Below are 22,711 nucleotides of genomic sequence, written 5' to 3'. Positions count from 1 at the left end.
CTACATGATTTCTTTTCTCTTTAACAAATTGTTCTTTCCTTCCCACCCACTTAATTTCCACACTCCCGTCCTATTATTTACTCATATATTCAATTTTGTGAGTTACAGTTGAAATAAAGAACTTAAAATACATGACAAATCTCAAGTGTTTATGAATATATCTATTTCTTTAGAGAAAGAACACTTTCTTCTTTTTTTGTCATTATCAGTTATATCCAGAAATAATAATAGCCAAGAAGAGGACTAGAAACTGTATCTGTCCTTAAATCTCCCCCTGCTACAATTCTTTTAGTTTTTTCAATTTAAATTTCAAAACAATCTTAGCTTTCCACTTTGGTTTACAGAAGAGGTTCAAAGTAGTACAAAGAATACCAGTACACTCTTCACCTACCTTCCCCAAATGTTAACCTCTTATATAACCACAGTGTAATTGCCAAAACCAGAAAATAAATATTGATACAATACTACTAACCAAGCTATAAACCTGATTCAAATCTTTCCATTTATCCCACTTATGTCCAGTCTAGAATCCAGTTCAGGATCACACAATGCATTGATTTGTCATGTCTCCTTGGTCTCCACCAATCTGGGACAGACAGTTTTTAAGTCTTTCTTTGTCCTTTATGGCTATGATAGTTTTGAAGATTATTGGCCTGTTATTTTGTAGAATGTCCCTCAATTTGCATTTGTTTGGTATTTGCTTATTATTAAATTCAGTTTATGTATTTATGACAAGTGAAATTGTACCTTTCTCACTATATCCCAGGAGGAGACACATGATGTTAATATGTCCAATTACTGATGATGTTAACTTTGATCCTTAGGTTAAGGAGTATCTGATAGCTTTCTCCATTGGAAAGTTAGTATTTTCATATTGAAATTAGTAAGTATTGGGCGCCTGGGTGGCTCAGTGGGTTAAGCCGCTGCCTTCGGCTCAGGTCATGATCTCAGGGTCCTGGGATCGAGGCCCGCATCGGGCTCTCTGCTCAGCAGGGAGCCTGCTTCCCTCTCTCTCTCTCTGCCTGCCTCTCCATCTACTTGTGATTTCTCTCTGTCAAATAAATAAATAAAATCTTTAAAAAAAAAAGAAATTAGTAAGTATTTCATGGAGAGATACTTTGAGACTATGCAAATACATCTGTAGGTTTTAACATCCATTAATGATTCTTACTTATAATGATCATTATAGTATCTAACAAATGATAGTTTTTCTATTTCCATCATTTCTTCTATATTTATTAATTAAACTTCTACTTTAAAAAAAGATTTCCCTTCTCCCCATTTATTTATTAAATGTAATACTATGAAACTGTGGATATTTATTTATTTATTTTTTTATAAGATTTTATTTGTTTATTTGACAGAGAGAGATAGAGAGGTCACAAGTAGGCAGAGAGGCAGGCAGAGAGAGAGAGGGAGAAGCAGGCTCCCCGCCAAGGAGAGAGCCCGATGTGGGGCTCGATCCCAGGACCCTGGGATCATGACCTGGGCCGAAGGCAGAGGCTTAACCCACTGAGCCACCCAGGCGCCCCTGGATATTTATTTTATTCTACGAATTATAACCCATTACTATCACTAATTACTTGTTGCTCAAATTATTTTCTTCTTGGCTAGTGGTAGGTCCTTCAAGTTGGCTCTCATACCCTCTTAGCATGTCCCAATCATTTCTTGACGATGTCTTTATTTTCTGACATAATAAGATGCTCTAGGCTCATCTTGTACTTTCTCTGCCTCAGCCTTGAATCAGCCATGTCTCTGAGGAGCTGAAGTTCCCTTTATTTGAGAAAGGTATTTAGAAACCAAGGTCCAGGCTGGTAGTACTCATGGCCACTGGGTTTTTATTGCTTCTAGGTCCTATCAGTGGACAGAACTAGAAATATACATATACTAAGCCATATACAGAATTATAGCTATTTTTTATATGTCTTTATGTGTATATTAAAAACCAAGTGTTCACAGGGCATCTGGTGGCTCAGTCAAGTAAGTGTCCAATTCTTGGTTTCTGCTCAGGTCATGATCTCAGAGTTTGGAGATCCAGCCCCATGTCAGGCTCCACAATCAGCAAGGAGTCTGCTTGAGATATTCTCTTTCCCTCTCCTTCTGCCCTTGCCCATACCCCCATCCCCTGTTCTCTCTGTCTTTCTTTCTCTCTCAAAATAAAAAATGTATCTTAAAAAAAAAAAATAGAAAACATGTGTTCATATTAATACATCAATTCCAATTCGTCACAGGGGTCATTCCCTCTCTCTTTTTGCATTCCCTTTCTCTGACAGCAAAAGATTTGGCTTTCATTATCTACAATGTGTTTATTTGCTCTAGAATATACATGAAATCATTTCAAAATTGCTAACCCACATCCTTGTGAAAAAAAATAAGCTATTAACCAGAGAACATTATTTGTACACAGTTCTCTTGGTTTCTGGCCTTATAATATATAGTCAAAAACTGTTTCCCAAAGTTACTTAGGTTAATTCTTTCCTTTTCCATCCCATTTACCATCCCACGTTAAGTTATTTACGTGTAATAGTTAGGTTCATTCGTTACCACTGTATTCTGTTTAGTTTTTCTCCACATCCCGAATTGTTTTTTTGGTTAAGTGAAGCATTAACATGGTTGTAAAAGTCAGAACTATACAAAAAAATATATATATATATTCAAAAAAGATGCTCCCCCTTCATCTCTTTTATTTCATTTCTATTCTGTCCCCTCCCCAACACACACACATTTTTCCCTCCTGCCTTTTCCACATGACCAATCTAACTTGTTTCTGGTTTATCCTTCCTGTTTTTCTCACAAATGAATCTTTTCTTATTTGCCTGTCATTCATACACAAAAGGTACCATACTATAGAAAATCACTTACATTTAGCTTTTTTCACTTAATGATATTCCAAGGAAATCATTCTATGTCAGTTCATAGAGATTATAATTTATTTTTAAGTGTTTTGTTTAGGGAATTAAATATTCTCCAGAAGGATGGAGGAAAATGATATGACAGCTTATTTAAATTCTGGAATATTTCAACTACACTTCATAGAGAACAATGTTTCCAAAAAAACCTGTTTCACAGACAAGTAATATGCCTAAGCCTGGCAGGATTCTGCCTTGTTGCTCAAAGAACTCCTCCCTCATCTACAGGACAGCATCTTTGCTAGAAAAATACTCCACATAGATTTTAAATTACTTTACCATTTCTGGTATCTCTCTTTTGTGCTACAGTTAAACCATCTGGTAAATTAATTAAATATTAATGAGCATTTACTGAGCACCTTCTGAATCCCAGTAACTATGGAGTTAAGATACTCTGTAGCTAGAAAGATAAAGAATACAGTAAATAAGGAGGACATGTGTTCTGAAAAGCAGTGGCTGTTATCCACAACTAATGAATCATTGAACACTACATCAAAAAGTAATGACATACTATGTGCTAACTGAACATTAAAAAAAAAAAGGAATACAGTAAAATGAAACTAAGGAAAAGACTATAAAGCAAAGTTACATAAAATTCAAAAGGACAGAGTCCTATCCAACGAAATTATTAGAGTCACAAGAAAATTTTTATTATTGAACCAATGGTTCTGTTTTCATTTTGGGGAGGGGTTGTTTTTGTTGTTATTTTTAACTAATGAAGTATAGACCTGAGAAATAAGGTAAAAGGAGAAAGCACTTATTTGTGGTGGATTATAATAAAACACATGATTCTAAAGTCTTAATTCTACTCCAACAACCCTGACTGATCTCGACAATACATAATATAATCACTGTTTTCACTAGAAAACAGAGAAAAAGAGGCCCAAGAGCTAACAAACTACAAAGAAAACAAAAACAGCAAAAAAAAAAAAACAAAAAAAAAGTTAACATTGCTAGAAAGCAAATGGAAGGCTATAATTGACAGTTTAACTTCCATGACATCAGCACTTTCTGCGACCTGATGATCATTAACATAGATAACAGAGTGTTAATAGATTAACAGAGGCAGTTATTCTGAATCCCTCGGTTCATATCAGTTTTATTTTAGAAATTATCTTTCTTGGCCCTCAACCAGGGCTTCTCAAACTTTTTTACTTATTGGTGCTCCTCAAGTGCTGTTTTAGATATACTCTTGTTATCACACCTCACAAAACTTTACTATCACAGATATACACTACATGTACTATATGTATATTTGTGCTTTGTATACTAAAAGAGCAACATTTTTTCTCACCCCACAAGAACGAATTTTCACCCATTTCACCTGCTCCTATTGAGAATATAGACTCCAGATATTCTCCATAATGCCATTTTCCTGTTTAAAAGCTTGCCATCTCCAGGGGTGCCTGGGTGGTGCAGTGGGTTAAAGCCTCTGCCTTTGGCTCAGGTCATGATCCCAGGGTCCTGGGATCGAGTCCCGCATCGGGCTCTCTGCTCAGCAAGGAGCCTGCTTCCTCCTCTCTCTCTCTGTCTGTCTCTCTGCCTACTTGTTATCTCTTTCTGTCAAATAAATAAATAAATATCTTTAAAAATAAATAAGTAAATAAAAGAATTGCCATCTCCTTGGGCCTCCTGGGTGGCTCAGTTGGTTAAGCATCTGACTCTTGATTTTGGCTCAGGTCATGGTCTCTATGAGATGCAGCTGTGAGATGGACCCCGGCATCAGGCTCCCTGCTCAGCAGGGAATCTGCTTGAGATTCTCTTCCTCTGTCCTTCTCCTTCTGTCCCTCCTCCCACTCATGCTTCTCTCTCTCTCTCTCTCTCTCAAATAAACAAATAAAGCTTTAAAATAAATAAATAAAAGCTTTCCATCTTCAGTCTCTGGAAGTCCAATGAGCTATCCATTATGCCACAGAGCCACCCTAAAAGTTTTCCACCCTCAAAATGAAAAGACATGAGAATGAAATGAGGATCAACTGCTGGACAACAAATAAGGAAAAGTAAAAGGAACACAAATAGCTAACAACTGAAAATAAGAAATAAACTGTAATTCAAATATAAATCAAGAATAAACAAGAATAGCTTTTATGAATTAATAAGACTACATAGCAGTTGGAAATGGCTGCCTAGGAAAGTTAGCTATCTTTGATAATGCTAAACATCATGCTAAACTATTACTTTAAAGATTTTATTTGTCAGAGAGAAAGCACAAGCAGCAGGGAGCAGCAGGCAGAAGGAGAAGCAGACTCCCCACTTAGCAAGGAGCCTGATAGGGCTCAATCCCAGGACCCTGAAATCATGACTCAAGCCAAAGGAAGATGCTGAACTGACTGAGTACTCAGGCATCCCCAGGCTTAACTATTAAAAAAACTATCTTCACTAATGATAAAACTGCTGTTGTACTTTCCAAGGGCAAAAAAATACCAAATGTTCCAGCATTGAATCATATTTAGCTATGTTACTCACAGCCTTACTACCAGAGAAAAGTTAACAAACAAGCCAAAAAACAAATAAAAAAACCTTTTGCTAGATATTTTAAGACTGGACCTAGAGAAAGTAATCTGAAAATAACTCACTTTTCAAGAGGAGGAGGTATGCTGGGACACCTGGGTGGCTCAGTCGGTTAAGCCACTGCCTTCAGCTCAAGCCATAATCCCAGGGTCCTGGGATTGAGTCCTGCATCAGGCTCCTTGTCCAGCAGGGAGCCTGCTTCTCTCTCTGCCTCTGCCTGCCACTCTGCCGGCTTGTGCTCTCTCTCTGACAAATAAATAAATAAAATCTTAAAAAAAAAAAATCAAGAGGAGTCATGTTGGTCTTTTTTTTTCTATGAAATGATAAAATTAAGAGATTTCTATACTCAGCCAGCCTGCGTATAGAAAAAGCTATGGGAAATACAAATTTATTGGGTCATTTCCCAATACACTTGGGGAACAATATTGAGCCTTCCCTCCCTATTGCCCCAATCTCCCTAGAAACAAATGCTGAGGAAGAACTGGTGTGATAGGATTTGTGAAAATAAATCAGAACTGGAACAGAGGGAAGCAATGTTCACTGAATGCCAAGCAATTTCATTAAGCTCATATATTTATTTTTCAAAACTACACTATGAAATTATATTTCACTTCATTTTCAGAGATGAGGAAATATGGCTCAGAAAGGTAACCTAACTTCCCCAAGGGTCACATACAGCTGCATTACAGAACATGGATTTAGATTCAGGTATAACTCCTTATCCCAGAACATCATGGGTCCAGGACCTTGACATAGTCGCCTACTGCTCTTTTTCACTTTTTGATGTCACTTCTTCCTACAATCTCCTCATTCTTTCTTCCTTAACATATCAGTACACAAAATCTGCATATCTTGATATTCCCCTAACTGCTTCGTTTTTTCTTTCTCTGTTTAGTGTCCCACTGGACTGGGTTGCTCCTCCACTTTCAGATTCTATGAAATACCTGAAGGATCAGGTCTTTCTCGCAATTCCTCTGGAGAAGTCTCTAAGGATACCTGCCTGCTGGTGGACACCTACCAGTTCTTCACTGTCAAGTGCTAGTCAGTACAATAATGTTTTGCATCACATAACTTGGCATTTTCCTTGCTTCATTTCCCTTTTACTCTCAGTCTTCACTACGTGGGTTTGCACCTTCAGATAAAGCACCTGAATTCTTATCCTGGGCTCCGTTTTCTAGAGAAACTAAACACTCTTATAATTAGCCTGAAAATATTTAGGATTTTTATTCAGAGTTACATTGAATTTTTTTTAAATAGATTTTATTTTGGAGCAGTTTAGGTTCAGAGCAAAACTGAGCTAACAATACAGAAATTTCCCATGTACTCCCTACCCCCACATGTCCAATCTCTCCCACCACCAAAATCTTACACCACAGTAGTGCATTTATTATCATCAGTGAATCATCAAATAATTATCACCCAAAGTCCACAGTTTCCATTAGGGTTCTCTCTTGGTGTGACATACTCTATGGGCTTTGACAGATGTATAATGACATGTATCACATGGTATAGTTTTACGACACTAAAATCCTCTATGTTCCACCTGTGCATCCTTCCCTCCACACCAACCTGTGGCAACCAGAGATCCTTTTACTGTCTCTATAGTTTTGCCCTTTCCAGAATACCATATAATTGGGATCATATAGTATGTAGCCATCTCAGACTGACTTCTTTTATTCAGTAATATCCTTGTAACTTTTCATGGCTTGATGGCTCCTTTCTTTTTAGCATGGAATAATATTTCCCTGCTGGTTGTTACCGTAGTTTTTTCCATTTACCTCCTAAAACCCATCTTGGGTCCTTCCCAGTTTGAAAACTTATGAAAAAAGCTGCTATATACATCCATGTGCAGGTTTCGTGTAGACATAAGTTTTCAATTTGTTTGAGTAAATACTAAGGAGTGCAACTGCTGGATCATATGGTAAGAGTATGTTCAGTTTTGTAACAAACTGCCAAATTGTCTGCCAAAGTGGCTGTACATTTTGTATTCCCACCAGCAGTAAATAAGAGTTCCTATTGCTCTACAACCTCATCAGCATTGAATGTTGTCATTATCCTAGAATCTGGTCATTCTAATAAGTAAGTAGTAGTATCTCATTGTTGTTTTACAATTCCCTAGTTACATATGATGTTTGGCATCTTTTAATATGTTTATTTGTCTTCTGTATATCTTCTTTCATGATGTCTCTGTTAATTTTTTGATCCATTTTCTAATCAGGTTGCTTGTTTTCTTATTGTTGAGTATTAAGAGTTCTCTGTATACCTTGGATAATAGTCCTTTATCAGATATGTCTTTGCAAATATTTGTCCCGGTATCATTGTTCTTAAAAGTGTCTTTTGCAGAGCAGAAGTTTTTAATTTTAATAAAATCAAGCTCTGCACAATTACCTTCCCACCATAAATACAAGAACACTGGGTAAAATAAATGACAATTGTTTTCAACAGGGCTGGGACTAAGGTGAGGCCAGACAGGTGCTTAGGGTGCGAAATTTAAGAAGGCACTCCTCTTTAAAAGCCAATCATACACTTGCATGAGCCTGAGAGTGAGTGCCTTCTTAAATTTTGTCCCTTTGGTACCTCTCCTAAACCTGGTCATAGCCCTGATTTTTTAGCCATTGGACCACAGACAGCAACACGACTATGATTCCTGGAAGAGGGAAGTTAAATGAAATCAACACTATAATAGGCCCAGATTTCTCTCTGGAGGCATATTCCAGTCCCTACTGAAGGGAGAGGGAACCCCAAAAGAGCTGGTGGTCTCACTGAGTAGAGGGGATAGAAACTGGAGTTTGGAGAGGGCATAACACCTTAAATGGACAGAAAAGAAAGCTAGAAAAAGAAAGATCTCAGAAATATGAGTAGGAATCTCCTTGAGTTTTTGGCTGAATATAATCTGTGCATCCCCAGGATGAAGCCCTGCAAGGCCAGCCAACTTGCTAGGAAATAACAAAGAGAGTTGCAAGCACAACAATTCCCCAAGCTCAGGCAGAATTGGAAATCATTCTAACTCCCACTAGGCAGAGTACAGAAACTTTCGTCAATATGTAGGGTATTCATAGAGACTCCAGAAGAGTCATAACCTAGTAAGTAGTACAGCTAAACTACCCATGAAGTAACTGTACCCATAAAGTAACAGTAGATGGCTCCAGATCAGCACTATACCTTACAAATAAAATTCTAAAATGTCAAAATGGTTTGCAAACCATCTAACTTCTTCTAGAGAAAGTTAGAAAATCTTTAAAGAAATATGACAAAATGTAGCACATACAAGGTAAAATTCACTGGTTGGCATCTACTCAAAAATAGTAACAGAAAATTTTCTATCTCTTATAGAAAATACACACCTACAAATCCCAGATAGTCAATACCTCTAAGCAGAATAAACACAAAGAAAACCATTATCAAATTGAAAAAAAAAAAAGTTAAAGAATAATCTTTAAAGTAGTCAGGAGAAAGGGGCACCTGGGTGGCTCAGTCATTTAAGTGTCTGCATTTGGCTCAGGTCATGATCTCCAGGTCCTGAGATTGAGCCCCACAACAGGCTCCTGCTTACTGGGGAGTCTGCTTCTTCCACTCCCTCTGTTCCTCCCCACAACCTGTGCTCTCTCATTCTCTCAGACAAATTAATAAAACCTTTAAAAAAAAAAAAAGGAGTCAGAGGAAAGACTTTATTTAACAAAGAACAAAAAATGATTGTAGGTTTCTTCTAAAAAACGATGCAAGGCGGAAGACAACTAAATGATATTTTATGGTATAAAAGAAAAACACTATCAACCTAGAATTCTACAACCAGTAAAAATATCTTTCAAAAGCAAATTCTTTTTCAGAAAAAGTTGAGAAAATTTACAAGCAACATTCTATCATAAGAAATGTTAAAGGAAGTTCTTTAGACAAAATATAAGTAACACAATAGAAATGTCTATCTACACAAAGAAATGAAGGGCATTAAAAATGGCAAATATGTGGATATGCACATATACATAAGATATTCTACCATTTAAAAATGTTAAGAAGCATTTCACTGGCTCAGTCAGTAGAGCATGTGACCTTTTTTTTTTTTTTTAAAGATTTTATTTATTTATTTGACAGACAGAGATCACAAGTAGGCAGAGAGGCAGGCAGAGAGAGAGAGGAGGAAGCAGGCTCCCCGCTGAGCAGAGAACCCAATGCGGGACTCAATCCCAGGACCCTGAGATCATGACCTGAGCCGAAGGCAGTGGCTCAACCCACTGAGCCACCCAGGCGGCCTGGAGCATGTGACTCTTGAAGCCCCAAACTGGTTGCAGAGATTACTTAAAATATTTTTTTTAAGGTTTTTAGAAGATAATTAACTGGCTTTTTTTTTTTCTTCTTTTTTAAAGATTTTATTTATTGGGCACCTGGGTGGCTCAGCTGGTTAAGTGCCTGCCTTCAGCTCAGGTCATGATCCCAGGGTCTTGGGATCGAGCCCCGCCTCCAGCTCCCTGCTCAGCAGGAAGCCTGCTTCTCCCTCTCCCTCTGCCTGCTTGTAGTCCTTCTCTCTCTCAAATAAATAAATATATATATATATATATATATTTTAAGTGTTTTATTTAGGGGCGCCTGGGTGGCTCAGTGGGTTAAAGCCTCTGCCATGATCAGATTCAGCTCAGGTCATGATCCCAGCGTCCTGGGATCGACCCTCACATCGGGCTCTCTGCTCATCAGGGAGCCTGCTTCCCCCTCTCTCTCTGCCTGCCTCTCTGACTACTTGTGATCTCTGTCTGTCAAATAAATAAATAAAATCTTTAAAAAAAAAAAATAAAGTGTTTTATTTATTTATTTGACAGACAGAGACAGCGAGAAAGGGAACATAAGCAAGGGGAAGAAGCAGGTTTCCCGCCAAGCAGGGAGCCCAATGCAGGGCTAAATCCCGGGATCCTGGGATCATGACCTGAGCCAAAAGCACACACTTAATGACTAAGCCACTCAGGTGCCCCAATAATTAGCTGTTTAAAGCAAAATAGTGGGGCGCCTGGGTGGCTCAGTGGGTTAAGCCGCTGCCTTCGGCTCGGGTCATGATCTCAGGGTCCTGGGATCGAGTCCCGCGTTGGGCTCTCTGCTCAGCAGGGAGCCTGCTTCTCTCTCTCTCTCTCTCTGCCTGCCTCTCCATCTACTTGCGATTTCTCTCTGTCAAATGAATAAATAAAATCTTTAAAAAAAAAAAAATAAAAAAATAAAGCAAAATAGTAAAAATGTATTGTGGGATTTACAACATAAATAGAAGTAAAATGTCTAACACCAATAGCACAAAAGCCAGAAGGGGAGAAATTAAAGGTTGTTAGATTCTTGTATTATATACAAAGTAGTATAGTATTTAAAGACAAACTGTGATAAGTTAAAACATATGGTAAACTTCCAAGCAATAAAGCAATATAGCAAATATAAAGGAGATAGAGGATATAAAATAATAAATAGTCACTACTAAATAATACTACTAAACTAATACTCTACCCAAAGGAGGGGAAGAAATTAGGAAAAAAGGAAGTGAGAGTAGATAGAACAAATAAAAACAAACCGGAAGGTAGTAAGTTTAAATCCACTTTGTAAATAATTACACTGGCTAAACATTCTAATTAAAATGCAGGGATTAGGGAGCATCTGACTGGCTCAGTCAGTAGAGTGTAGGACTCTTGATCTCTAGATTATAAATTCAAGCCAAACATTGGGTGTAGAGATTACTTAAAACCTTTAAAAAATAAAAACATAAATAAAATAAAAGGCAAGGATTAAAAACCAAGGCCCAACTGCTTGCTATATACAAGAAATTCACTTTAGTGCTGTGAAGTGTGTAAACCTGGCGATTCACAGACCTGTACCCCTGGGGATAAAAATATATTATATGTTTATAAAAAATTAAAAATTAAAAAATTTTTTAAAAATAAAAAAATTTAAAAAAAGAAATTCATTTTAAATATAGAGACAAAGATAGGTTAAAATTTTAAAAATGGAAAAAGATATACCATGAGAAAGCTAAAGCATCTATTTCAACATTAAACAAAGTGAACTTCAGAACAAGGAATAACACTAAAGAGTAAAAGGGACATGTGATAATAATAAAGGAGTCAGGTCATCAAAAGGATGTAACAATCCTACAGAATTTCAAACTCCTAACAGTTTCAAAAAACAAGAAGCAAAAACTGATGGAACCAAATGAAGAAATACCTTCTTTCATAGAGTCTTCTTAAATCTTTTGCCCATTTTTATTGGGTTATTGGTTTTCTTTTTCCTGAATTGTTAAAAGTTCTTTGTATTTTTCAAAACTCACTGAACTTTACATTTAAAATATGTATATTTTATTTATGTAAATTATACTTCAATAAAGTTGATTTTTAAAAAAAGCAAAGCTTATGTTGGAGGGATGATTAAGTTGCCACCTGCGTCTTCGATTCTTGGATTCAGTAAAAGTGATTTAAAACTTAAAGCAGACTACACAGTAAGATGTATAGTATGATCACATTTGTATAAAAATAAACATGTGTGCATGCACATATAAATATGTACAGACAGATACGTTCCCCAAATATTTAAATGGGTTTTTCTCAGGTTTGAAACAGAAGTGAATTTTACTTTGCGAATTAGACTTCTGTTAGTGTCAGTCCATAACAACATCCCTATTAAGGTCTTTGTATGGGAACTGCTGTTCTACAAATATACTTACCCTAAAAATCTACTTATCTGCACACAGCTGACAGGCAAAGGACCAAAACTAGATAAGACTGGAGAGTCAATACGATAACTCTCAGACACTGCAAACATTGTCTCTCTCTGCAATTCATTGTCAGCTCATCAAGATGCCTTGTGCTCTCCTGCTCACTCTTTTCTCTTAGCCAGATGAGTCAAGATATGAAAGATAGCAGCCATTTAACTTATTCCTTTGGTCACCACAAGGAAAAGTCCAGACTAAAGTCTTTTTCTGCAGATGACAGTATCTCTTCTCACCAGAATTGTCTTCCAGGACTAAGACCCTACCCTGCCTCATCACGGACTGCCTGAGGAAGTCCATCTCCCTCAAAATCTTTACCTCAGCCTAGTTCCCACTGTAGAACAGGTCAGCTTCTCCTGCCTTCACCTTCAAACTCAATTCCAGCCAAGCCCATTTCTCTGGAGTCTCTCCAATATCGTGAGTTTTATGACGTATGTGATGGAGGCACACATGTCCAGGGTTCAGTAGAAAACCCACAAAACATAAGGCAGAACTGTGTCCCATCAATCACTTCATTGCCTCTGATCAGCTGGTGAGTTCTGGCAATGTCACTTATTAGCATCACTGTACTTCAGTTTCTGATTCCAGGAAATTAAAAGCTAAATGGAGATCTTTTCCAGCTCTCATGCTAGAATTCTGGAGATATTTTCTGCTTTTTAATGACATTCTGGAACACAGCCCAATTCCTCCAGTGGCATATCTGGAAGTCTAGCATATATATTTCTGTCTTTAAAAATGCAGATGAAGTGTATCATCTTCATTTTCAGGGACCCTTTTGAATAATGGGGCCAATTCTCAAAACAGAAATTAACACATTCCAGCAAAAGGTGAAGCCTTCAGATAAATTCTCTCTATCTCTCCTACTCCCATTCCCTTGCCCTTGTTCTGCCCACCCCCCAGACTTTTCCTTCTTTCTACCTCTTCCTCCCTCTCTCTGTCTCTTTTTTCTCACTCACAGACCATATGAGGCATGAATAAAGCAGCACAGGCAACAATCAGAAATCTAGTAAACTTGCTGAGACAGATTTGTATATAAGATTCATAACAAAGTTGTTTACACATGAATACTAATTTATGCTTATTTAGCTCACTCAGAATTTAGTTAAGAGCAATCCTCATGTAGACTTGCAGGTTGTCGCCCAGGGGTCCCAGGGGTGTCATACAGAGTCAGTGACTTCTTTGTAGAGGAAGAGGCTTTAGATCAGAATCCATTGAGAAGTTGCTTTCTTCCCAAATAGAGGCCAGGTGGATCATACAATTGCTGTCTCAACTGCTCAAAGGTCAGAGAGAAACTGGTTCCAAAGAACATGCTTTGGAAGAAAGTAAACCTCTTAATAAGCAAGACTTTTCATGTATTTGTGCAGAAACCTGAAGGAACAGAAATACCTAAAGCATGTATGTGTGTGTGTATATATGCATGTGTGTATATATATATATAATATATATATATACATGTGTATATATGCATGTATATATACATATATATATAAAGCATGTATGTGTGTGTATGCATGTATATATATATATATATACACATGCATATATATGGAAATAAATTCTCCATTGCAGAGAAAGAAAAGCTATAGACCCAAGAACAAGACATCAGGGAGAAAGCTCTGACTAAGTCAAGAGCAGAGATACTTGCGTCAAGGAGTTGTGCCAACTTCCTAATCAGGAGGCAGTGGAAATCGAACGTGAGAATGACATCTCATGTTATTTGTCATTTTCCTTTAAATTAACACTTAGCAATCTGAAGTCCTTTGCACTTGACCCCTTAGCTGCTTTCACAAAGTTCTCGGTAAAGAGCCTTTCCTCATGAATCACTGAGGAAAGATGTCTGGGTAGAATTGGTCCCAGAGAACAACTGTAGATCCTAGACCCACAGCACAAAGAAGCAACCCTTTACACACTGATACTAAGCAAGGTTTACTCTCTGCTGGGTGTGGCATGTACTGTACTGCAACAAATGGCAACATTTAACAAGACAGAGGCCACTAGTAGCAGGTAAATGAATAATAATCATCTTAGTGAAACAGAAGTTCCATTCAAACTATGCCATCAAAAGATAAAGGTCAAGGGGCACCTGGGTGGCTCAGTGGATTAAGCCGCTGCCTTTGGCTCAGGTCATGGTCTCGGTGTCCTGGGATCGAGCCCCGCATTGGGCTCTCTGCTCAGTGGGGAGCCTGCTTCCTCCTCTCTCTCTCTGCCTGCCTTTCTGCCTACTTGTGATCTCTCTCTGTCAAATAAATAAATAAAATCTTTAAAAAAAAAAAAAAGATAAAGGTCAAGAAGAATTCCTTTCCTTCTATGATCATATGACCTGACCTCCTGGACTTTGAAGCTTGAATCAGAGTGAACATTTAAATAAACGTCTTGGATCTGCATAATGGCTGCTTTTGCCTTGCAGCTTCTTAGGGCCCACCTTCTTTCCAGGGTATCAGGAGGATACAGGGGATTTCTTATCAAAGATTAAATCCTAGGGAGACCCATGACAAGTGAAGTTCCAAGAAAGTAATCCAAAGCTATTTCTCATTTCAAACTTACTCCTTGCCTAATGCCAAATAAATCACAGCATGAAATATTCATAAAACCCCATTAATTCCATAACCATCCATTACTGTAAGTGGAATCCATTTTTGCAATCGTGACTTTCATTATTAGCATAAACCATACCCCTTCACCCATCCTAACCCATCATTCTCATCCATCCCCAACCCCTCATATAGAAGCAACGTTTTCAGAGTTTTAGGCCCATGTAGCACTTTGCCAGTGACAATCATGCACCCTAAAACCCAAACAAGTAAGAATAATGTGAACTTTGTTCTCCCCTTTTCAGGGAGCTCATTAAAGGGTGGGGCTATACAACCACAAAACGGGCTAAACCCGTTCCTATCAAGCCAGTTCATCAAAGGTATTGTAACAGCATAAGGAACACCAGCCTGGGGCCAGGAAACAGAGGTTCTGCTCCTAGTTCTGCCACACATTTTGACCTCAAACAAATCATTTCACCCTTCTAAAATTCCAGCAGTGGGGTTGAGATTCTCTTCCTCCATTACGAAAATTCTATGATTCTTTGATTTCTTGTAGGTAGCCATAAGCAGCTACCCCTTGCTTCTCTCCTCCCCATATCACTAAGCAACAATGACAAAACATGAGGTGACAACCTTAGAACTTCTCAGTCTTCCTTCCCATCCTGCCATGAGCATTTGTCTGGTGGTCTTAAAAATATACTAAATAGGGATGCCTGGGTGGCTCAGTTGGTTAAGCCACTGCCTTCGGCTCAGGTCATGATCCCAGTGTCCTGGGATCGAGCCCCACATCTGGCTCCTTGCTCAGAGGGAGCCTGCTTCTCCATCTGCCTCTGCCTGCCACTCTGTCTGCCTGTGCTCACTCTGACACATAAATAAATAAAATCTTTAAAAAAATATATCCTAAATACTCTAAAGATGAGGGCAATGCAAGACACAGAATCTACACGGAGAGATTCTATCTACTGCTGTGCTACCGTGAAAATTAACATAGTCTAGAAAGAAAGTCCTCCTCTCTTTATTCTAGCAAGAATGAATACAATGACGAGATTCCTCTTGGGCTAGAGTCTGGTGTCACAAATTAAGGGATTTTCCTCCTTGGTAGCATATCCCCAAACCTAAGCCTTGAGTTTGCAGGGTGCCTACTGTGCCTCAGATGCTCCTAATTCCAGCACTGAACACAGTACTGGTGGCTGCTTGCTGGTCAGGAACTAGCCCTTCTAGAACCTACTGCTGGTCACTTATATGCACAATGGTAAAGGAAGAGAACAAGAGGTGGGGGAGGAAGTGTGGAATGGCAAATGAGACAGGCAACTTTTCGGGGGCAAATAGCTGCATTTCAACAGGGCTCGAATTCTCAAGGTAGCACATATGGCAAAAGATACTCATTTTGTACACCATTCTTGAAAATCCACTAGGAAGACACCACATAGGGACCGGTACTTGGCCACACAATAACACTGCTTTTCTCCATGGTTGGAAGAGTTAACTTTTTCTTGGGTTGAAAAGGGATGAAAAGTTGACTTGCATTCAGGAGTGGTGGTTAAACCCAGAATCGCCCTTAGCTCAGGGAGCTGCTCCACCCTGGGGGGAATGAGGGAGCTGAGATCAACTGAGGAAAAGAAAAGCGTGTCTCCCATCTCAAGAGAGCTCTCCAAGCAGGCCGATGCTTATTGAGTGGATTGGAATGTAGAATGAGTCACAATATTTAAATTTCTTTCCAAATGTTCCGGGTTGAATTTACATACGTTAAATTACACATGATGTAACTCCACTCTGCTGTCACCAGGCAGGCATACTGGATTTTCTGGGACTTGCCAAATTCAGATAGTCTGTCGCTGCCTCAGAATATGTGATAAATGACAGGTTTCAGAAACTACAGTTATTCTAGAAAATGATACAAGCCCTTGGAAGATAAATCATTCATTTTTTTCAGACTAGAATAAGAAATGACGTAGTACCTTGATGTACACTGACACACTCAGACACATAAACTCTGGTTTCCCATTAAAAAGCATTCCAGGGCGCCTGGGTGGCTCAATGGGTTAAGCCGCTGCCTTCGGCTCAGGTCATGATCTCAGGGTCCTGGGATCGAGTCCCGCATCGGGCTCTCTGCTCAGCAAGGAGCCTGCTTCCTCCTCTCTCTCTCTCTGCCTGCGTCTCTGCCTACTTGTGATCTCTCTCTCTGTCAAATAAATAAATAAAATCTTTAAAAAAAAAAAAAGCATTCCAATCCTATGGCCAGAATCCTCGATAATGATATTTTTGACAAAGACTTTAAGAATAGCTATCCTTTTAAAGTTGGTTCAGGACAATTCTTTTTTCTGCACACCTAAATATTTTTCTGATGCTTGTAAGTAGTTTTCTCCTCAGCTTCTCTCTCTACTCTTCACTGAGAGAAAAAAAAAAAAGTAAAACCCCGCTCTTCTGTGTAGAATCTCAAAATTCTATCTCAGAGGGGCGCCTGGGTGGCTCAGTGGGTTGAGCCACTGCCTTCGGCTCAGGTCATGATCTCAGGGTCCTGGAATCGAGTCCCCCATCGGGCTCTCTGCTCAGCAGGGAACCTGCTTCCTCCCCTCTCTCTCTCTGCCTGCCTCTCTGCCTACTTGTGATCTCTCTCTCTGTCAAATAAATAAATAAAATCTTTAAAAATAAAAAAAGTTCTATCTCAGAATGGCACATGATCTTTCTAAGGCAGTATTTCTTTAAGCAGGGGCTGTGGGGCTCTGGGCCATGAGGTGATTTCTGAGCTGGTGGCAAGAGGGTGAGGCCAGGGCAGATACCAAGAGCATTCAGGTGATGGCAGCAGCAGCCTGTGGACTCCTCATCCTGGCTGCCCCCACCACTCCCTTCCCAGGGAGCCACACCCAAGTCACTGCATCCTTCCCTGTTGGGGTCACCCCCTCCCATGCAAAGCAAAGCCAGTGTACTCCTCCACCCTCCCCCTCCATCATAGGCAGTAAACTCGAGCAAGCATCTCTTGAGGGCCTGCTCTGGACACTTCTCTGAAATCAGCACTTGAATCCTGCCATGCTTTCTTTCTGACATGAGATGATGAAACTGGACACTGAGCACACCATGCCATTGGTCAGCAAATTTTCTAAATTGGGGTATCTATAACACTTACTGAGCACTAACAATGTGCTAGATGTTACACTAACCACTTTTCATGAAGTAATTCATTGAATTCTTCCTTCAATCCTGGAAGTCAAAATAATTATTATTCCCAAATTACCAATGAGGAAACTAGGCCACCAAGGGAAAATGCAACTTGTCCAAAGTTCTCACAGCAAGGACACGATGAAACTAGGACCTGAGTCTTGATGTCTGACTCTGCAGCTGGTACAAAGCTGTCCTCACCTCAAAGCCTCCCTGAGCCTCCCACTCAGACACAAGGGTAGATTCCAGGCAGAATTGCAGAGGCAAATTCCCAGCCAATGACTTAGTTCGTGAGAGATTTCGAGAGCGTTGGTATCAGCAGAGAGGAAAGTGAGGCAACTGGAACGGGAAAAAAGCAGAGAGAAAGGAAATAAATGTTTGTTGAGGACCTGCTGGGTGACTTCCAGCCTTGTGGGGTATGTATTACTAATCCTGTTTTCACATACACAAAGACACTAAGGTTCAGAGGATTAAAACCAAAGGTTGGTTAGGACCCCAGTGAGCTGCAGATGAGCAGGTACAAGCTTCATCCATCTGGGAAAATGGAGATGAGACTCCACAGCTCACGAGAATCTGGGCCCTGCAAAAGCAAGGCTCTGGGGGCAGAGTCTAGGGACAGAGACTGATTAAAAACTGAGAGAAGAACTTGAAGTACCTTGGGGTAGACATGCCATGGGAGGATGGTTTGGGCCACATGAGGTAAGCTAGAAAGGAGGGAGGGACAATGAAGCTCTATGTCCCCTGCCTTACCTCTAAAACAAACTGTGCTCTGCCTCTTTCTTCCCCCATTGCTCTGCCTCCAGAACTGTCTTATTTTTGTTCTCTTCCTTTAATTGTCCAACCAGTGGAATTAAGGCATACTCTTATATATTTATTGAATACAGTCAGATGCTTTCACTCAATTTTTAAATTAATTAAATGGGTAATTTCCTATCTTTACCATTGCCCAGAAAACCACTAAAATTAAAACCAAGTTTCTCTTTGTAAGGAAGGGCACCCCATTGACATTTTCTACATTTCTTTAAAAGAAAAAAGGTTTCTCACTCCTATCATAGATTAGGAACTTTGGCTGTATGTTTCTCCACTATTACCATTTTTTAAACTAAAACTTCAGGGATTTGTTGTTTTGATTTATAGGTCCTGCCAAAAACACTAAGAAAAACTCTTTCTTAAGAGGCTCTTAACTGAGATCCTCCCAGAAATCTTGAGAAGTGGAAGATTTGACACGGATGTCTGCTCTCTGGACCCCCCAAAAGTAGTTTTAATGATCAGGAGTCACTTTTCTTACGTAACAAGGACTCTAGCAGCAGATGATTCTGGAGGTGATGCAAGGGTTTGAGGACATTGCTAAGGACCAGAACTTTGTCCTTCTGCTAGATCATTCTCAATTGGCAGGCATTGTTTTCCCTTTAAAGTGATAAAAAATTTTGTACCTTTTCTAACTATATGCCTCCTGAAGGGATATTCTGTTAAAATGTTTTATTATCTTAATGTCTGAACCAGCATTTTCAATAACATAAAACAACTTCAGGCCCAAATGTAAGTGAAAAAGAGCTCTCAAAATCATCCTTCCTTCACCAGATGTTCTATTGATCTGCACGCAAGGTCAGGTAGACATGGGGATGGGGAGAGAAATAAACTACAAACTACACTCTTCATTCTGGTGCAGGGACACACATAAAGAGATAATTGCAGGTCATCCCTCCAAGCACTGTTACTGAGCAAAGAGGAGAGAGTGGGACCCAGACAAGGAGCAGGTGAGGTTGCCAGAAGACAGTAAGGAAGGCTTCACCGAAAAGACACTTCGCCTAATCTGGAGGGACACATAGGCATTTGCCAAGCAAATCAAGCAGCATTTTCAGTGGCAGGAAACAATGGATTTACTGCAGAGAAAAGTTGCTGGAGAGGCAGTTCAGATTATACAAGGCTTTAGATGCTCAACTGAGGCAAACTGAGGGGGAGGTTCTTGAGTCTGTCAAATTCTAGGAAGATAACTTGCAACAGTGTGAAGAGAAGTTTGTACAAGGAAGCGACTAGAAAGGAGGCAGCTGTAGTCCTCAGCAAGATGTCATAAGGACTAGACCAGAGGGTGGCAGAGGGGAGTGAAGAAGATAGGCAAATCATGGATTTCCAAGGTGGACAGGACAGGATTTGTTAAATGATTAAAGGTGGAGTGACAAGGAGGAGACACTGTCAAGGGCAATTCACAGATTTTCAGACTAGATACAGGCTCTTGATGCCACTCACAGAGATTAAAAATAAAAAACTTGGTGGGAGCTGCTAAGCTCAGCTTTTAAGTGTTGAGCCGGAGGCCCAGAGAGGCATCCAGGTCAAGATCCAATCAGAGATGCAGAGCCCAAGCCTGCACCCAAGTCAGCAAGGCAGGCGGGGGGGGGGGGGGGGGGGGTGTCGAGGGGGGCTCTGCTCCTAGGAGGTGATGGCTTGTCAGGGTGGGGGGTGGCAGGGGGTGAGGGGTGGAGACAGGGGTAGAGAAAAGAAGCAGGCTGAGAAGAGGAGACACAGGATGTAAGGAACAAGACAAGATGAGGAGAGGGAACAGGACATGAAAAAGGGGACAGTCTTTGTGTTTTACCCCATAGGAAAGGCATAGAGCTACCTCAGGCCTTTCCAACCTTCCACAAGTAACGTTGTGTAAAATAAGAAAGCAGAATAGAAACAGAACACATGATCTGCATCACAGAGGACAATGAGCAGCAGCCAGGAAGAGACAGGAAGAATGACTAATCAATTACTTCCCAAAGAAAGTCTTTAATGACAGGAGACAAAAAAAAAAAAAAAAAAAAAAAGCTAAGCAGTCTGAAGTAATTTCATACAGGAGAAAATAATCCTTCCCTCTTCAATTGTCCTTGAAGGAATTACTCTATTAGATAATTATTAGTTTCGTTATCTGTAAAATTCACTTAGGTAAAACAGCATTTGTGAGAGTATCAAGATAAAAGAATTACTTCCATTTATAAATATTCAATTTTCTCCAATTGTGTTAAATGAAAACACCGTCTTTAAAAAAAGTAACTGGTCTGGGTCATCTTAATATCTTTATAATACTAGAAAATGAATCCAACCATTTTAAAAATCACATTGCTATGGAGCCTAACAGACCATGTAGAGGACGACAATCAATAAATACTCTTTTCTGCTGATGATTAGGCTGGTCCCTCTTCCCCAGCAGGCACCCAATCCTCGGCCACTTTCCTCTCTTCCAGGCACGAGCTCCCACTGACTTCAAAGGAAGCTTTAAAAATGGATTAAAGCAAAGATCATATATTGACTTCAAAAGGAGCGATGAAAACACAAGAAGATATTTCATAGGGGAGGGGACGGAGATGGGAATTTTGCTCCTCTTATTATTTCATACTTAATGAATACCATCAGCATTCCCCGTACATTCCGCCAAAAGTGTTTTCTGCCCTTTGCAAGACTTTCCATTTGGATGACATCATAATAGTTGTTTATTCTTAAAAAAAAAAAAAAAAAAAAAAATTCTAATGCTTGCTCTAAGTATTTCAGTGGTTTTTTTTTTAAAGATTTTATTTATTTAACAGAGAGATACAGACAGAGAGAGAACACAAAGAGACAAAGCAGCAAGCAGAGGGAGAGAAAGAAGCAGGCTCTCCTCAGAGCTGGGAGCCTGATGCGACTCGATCCCAGGACCCTGGGATCCTGACCTGAGCCGAAGGCAGCCGCTTAACCCACTGAGCCACCCAGGTGCCCCAGTATTTCAGTATTTTGTAAAAGATTTTATTTATTTATTCATTTGAGAGAAGGAGTAAGAGAGAGAGAGAGAGAGAAAGCACAAACAGGGGGAGAGGGAGAGAGGGAGAAAAGCAGGCTCCCTGTTGAGCAGGGAGGCCTATGTGGGACTCCACCCCAGGACCCTGGGATCATGACCTGAGCCAAAGGCAGATGCTTAACGGACACAGTCACCCAGATGCCCCAATATTTCATTATTATTACAAGGATACTAAGTGTTAGTTTTCTCCCTGTATGGTGGTCATGACAATACAATTTTGTCACACCATGGAAATATTGCCATTTTAATTGTATACCATGTTACTATGGAAAATGATGAGAACTATTCTTGATAGCATAATGCTCTTCTATTATACAGAGCCAGATCTGATTCTTAGGTCTCTCCTCCTCTCCCAAACTGCAAATCATTTAAAAGAATACATTTAGGACTTTATGTATAAGTGGCCACCAGGGCTGCTGTCTCTCTGAGTGATGATCATTAATGTACTACCACGACATTAACATACAAAATTAAAATAATTCACTCTTCATGGTATTGAAGAGACTCTGAAAATCCAAGTAGGGTTTGCCTTCTCCATAAAAAAAGAGAGAGAGAGAGATTCATTGTAAAACAGTAATTATGATTAATCAAGGGCTCTTAAACAAGTATTGTGAGTTCATAAAACTCTTACAGAGCCCTCTAAACTCGCAAGGATTCTGGTGTTCTGCTCAAGAGGTAGGACAGCCAGCTAAAATACAAACTAAAATTGAATGCAGGTAGGATTGATATGGAAGAGGAAAGTGGACATTTTACCCAAATGATCAGGCCTTTTCTAGGTATCTCCACGCTCCTGTGACTGCCCGTGCTCATGGCTGGCCTGTGTCCCTCAGTATGACTCACCCTGACTTGTAGACACATTCTTTCTTTCTCTCAAACACACACACACACACAAACACACACACTTCTATATGACTTAATTATATGTGGGAGTTGTGAGCGACATGATGCAGAAAAGAATGTGGGAGGAAGTCAGAGATATCTCTACTCTAAACTCATAGGGAAAACAGAGGACCACATAGCTGAATGTGTTACATAATTCAAAGGAGAGAAGGATCAGACACAACATCAC

At 39.6% G+C, this 22,711-nt stretch overlaps 1 protein-coding gene across 4 annotated transcripts in view; it reads right to left on the bottom strand.

Annotated features, from left to right (window-relative positions):
- AKAP6 (A-kinase anchoring protein 6) overlaps positions 1-22,711 on the bottom strand; it is a 521,710-nt gene that overhangs the window by 397,749 nt on the left and 101,250 nt on the right. The window contains exon 3 of one of the 4 annotated variants that reach the window (XM_032344005.1): positions 18,033-18,170. The exons of the other annotated variants lie outside the window; for them this stretch is intronic. The gene's annotated coding sequence lies outside the window, so the exon portion shown is untranslated. The remainder of the gene's footprint in view (positions 1-18,032; positions 18,171-22,711) is intronic. 4 annotated transcript variants of the gene reach the window in all.

Source organism: Mustela erminea, chromosome 5 (genome assembly GCF_009829155.1).
Source record: "Mustela erminea isolate mMusErm1 chromosome 5, mMusErm1.Pri, whole genome shotgun sequence".
Taxonomy (NCBI): Eukaryota; Metazoa; Chordata; class Mammalia; order Carnivora; family Mustelidae; genus Mustela; species Mustela erminea.
This window is presented reverse-complemented; position numbering and strand designations above follow the sequence as displayed.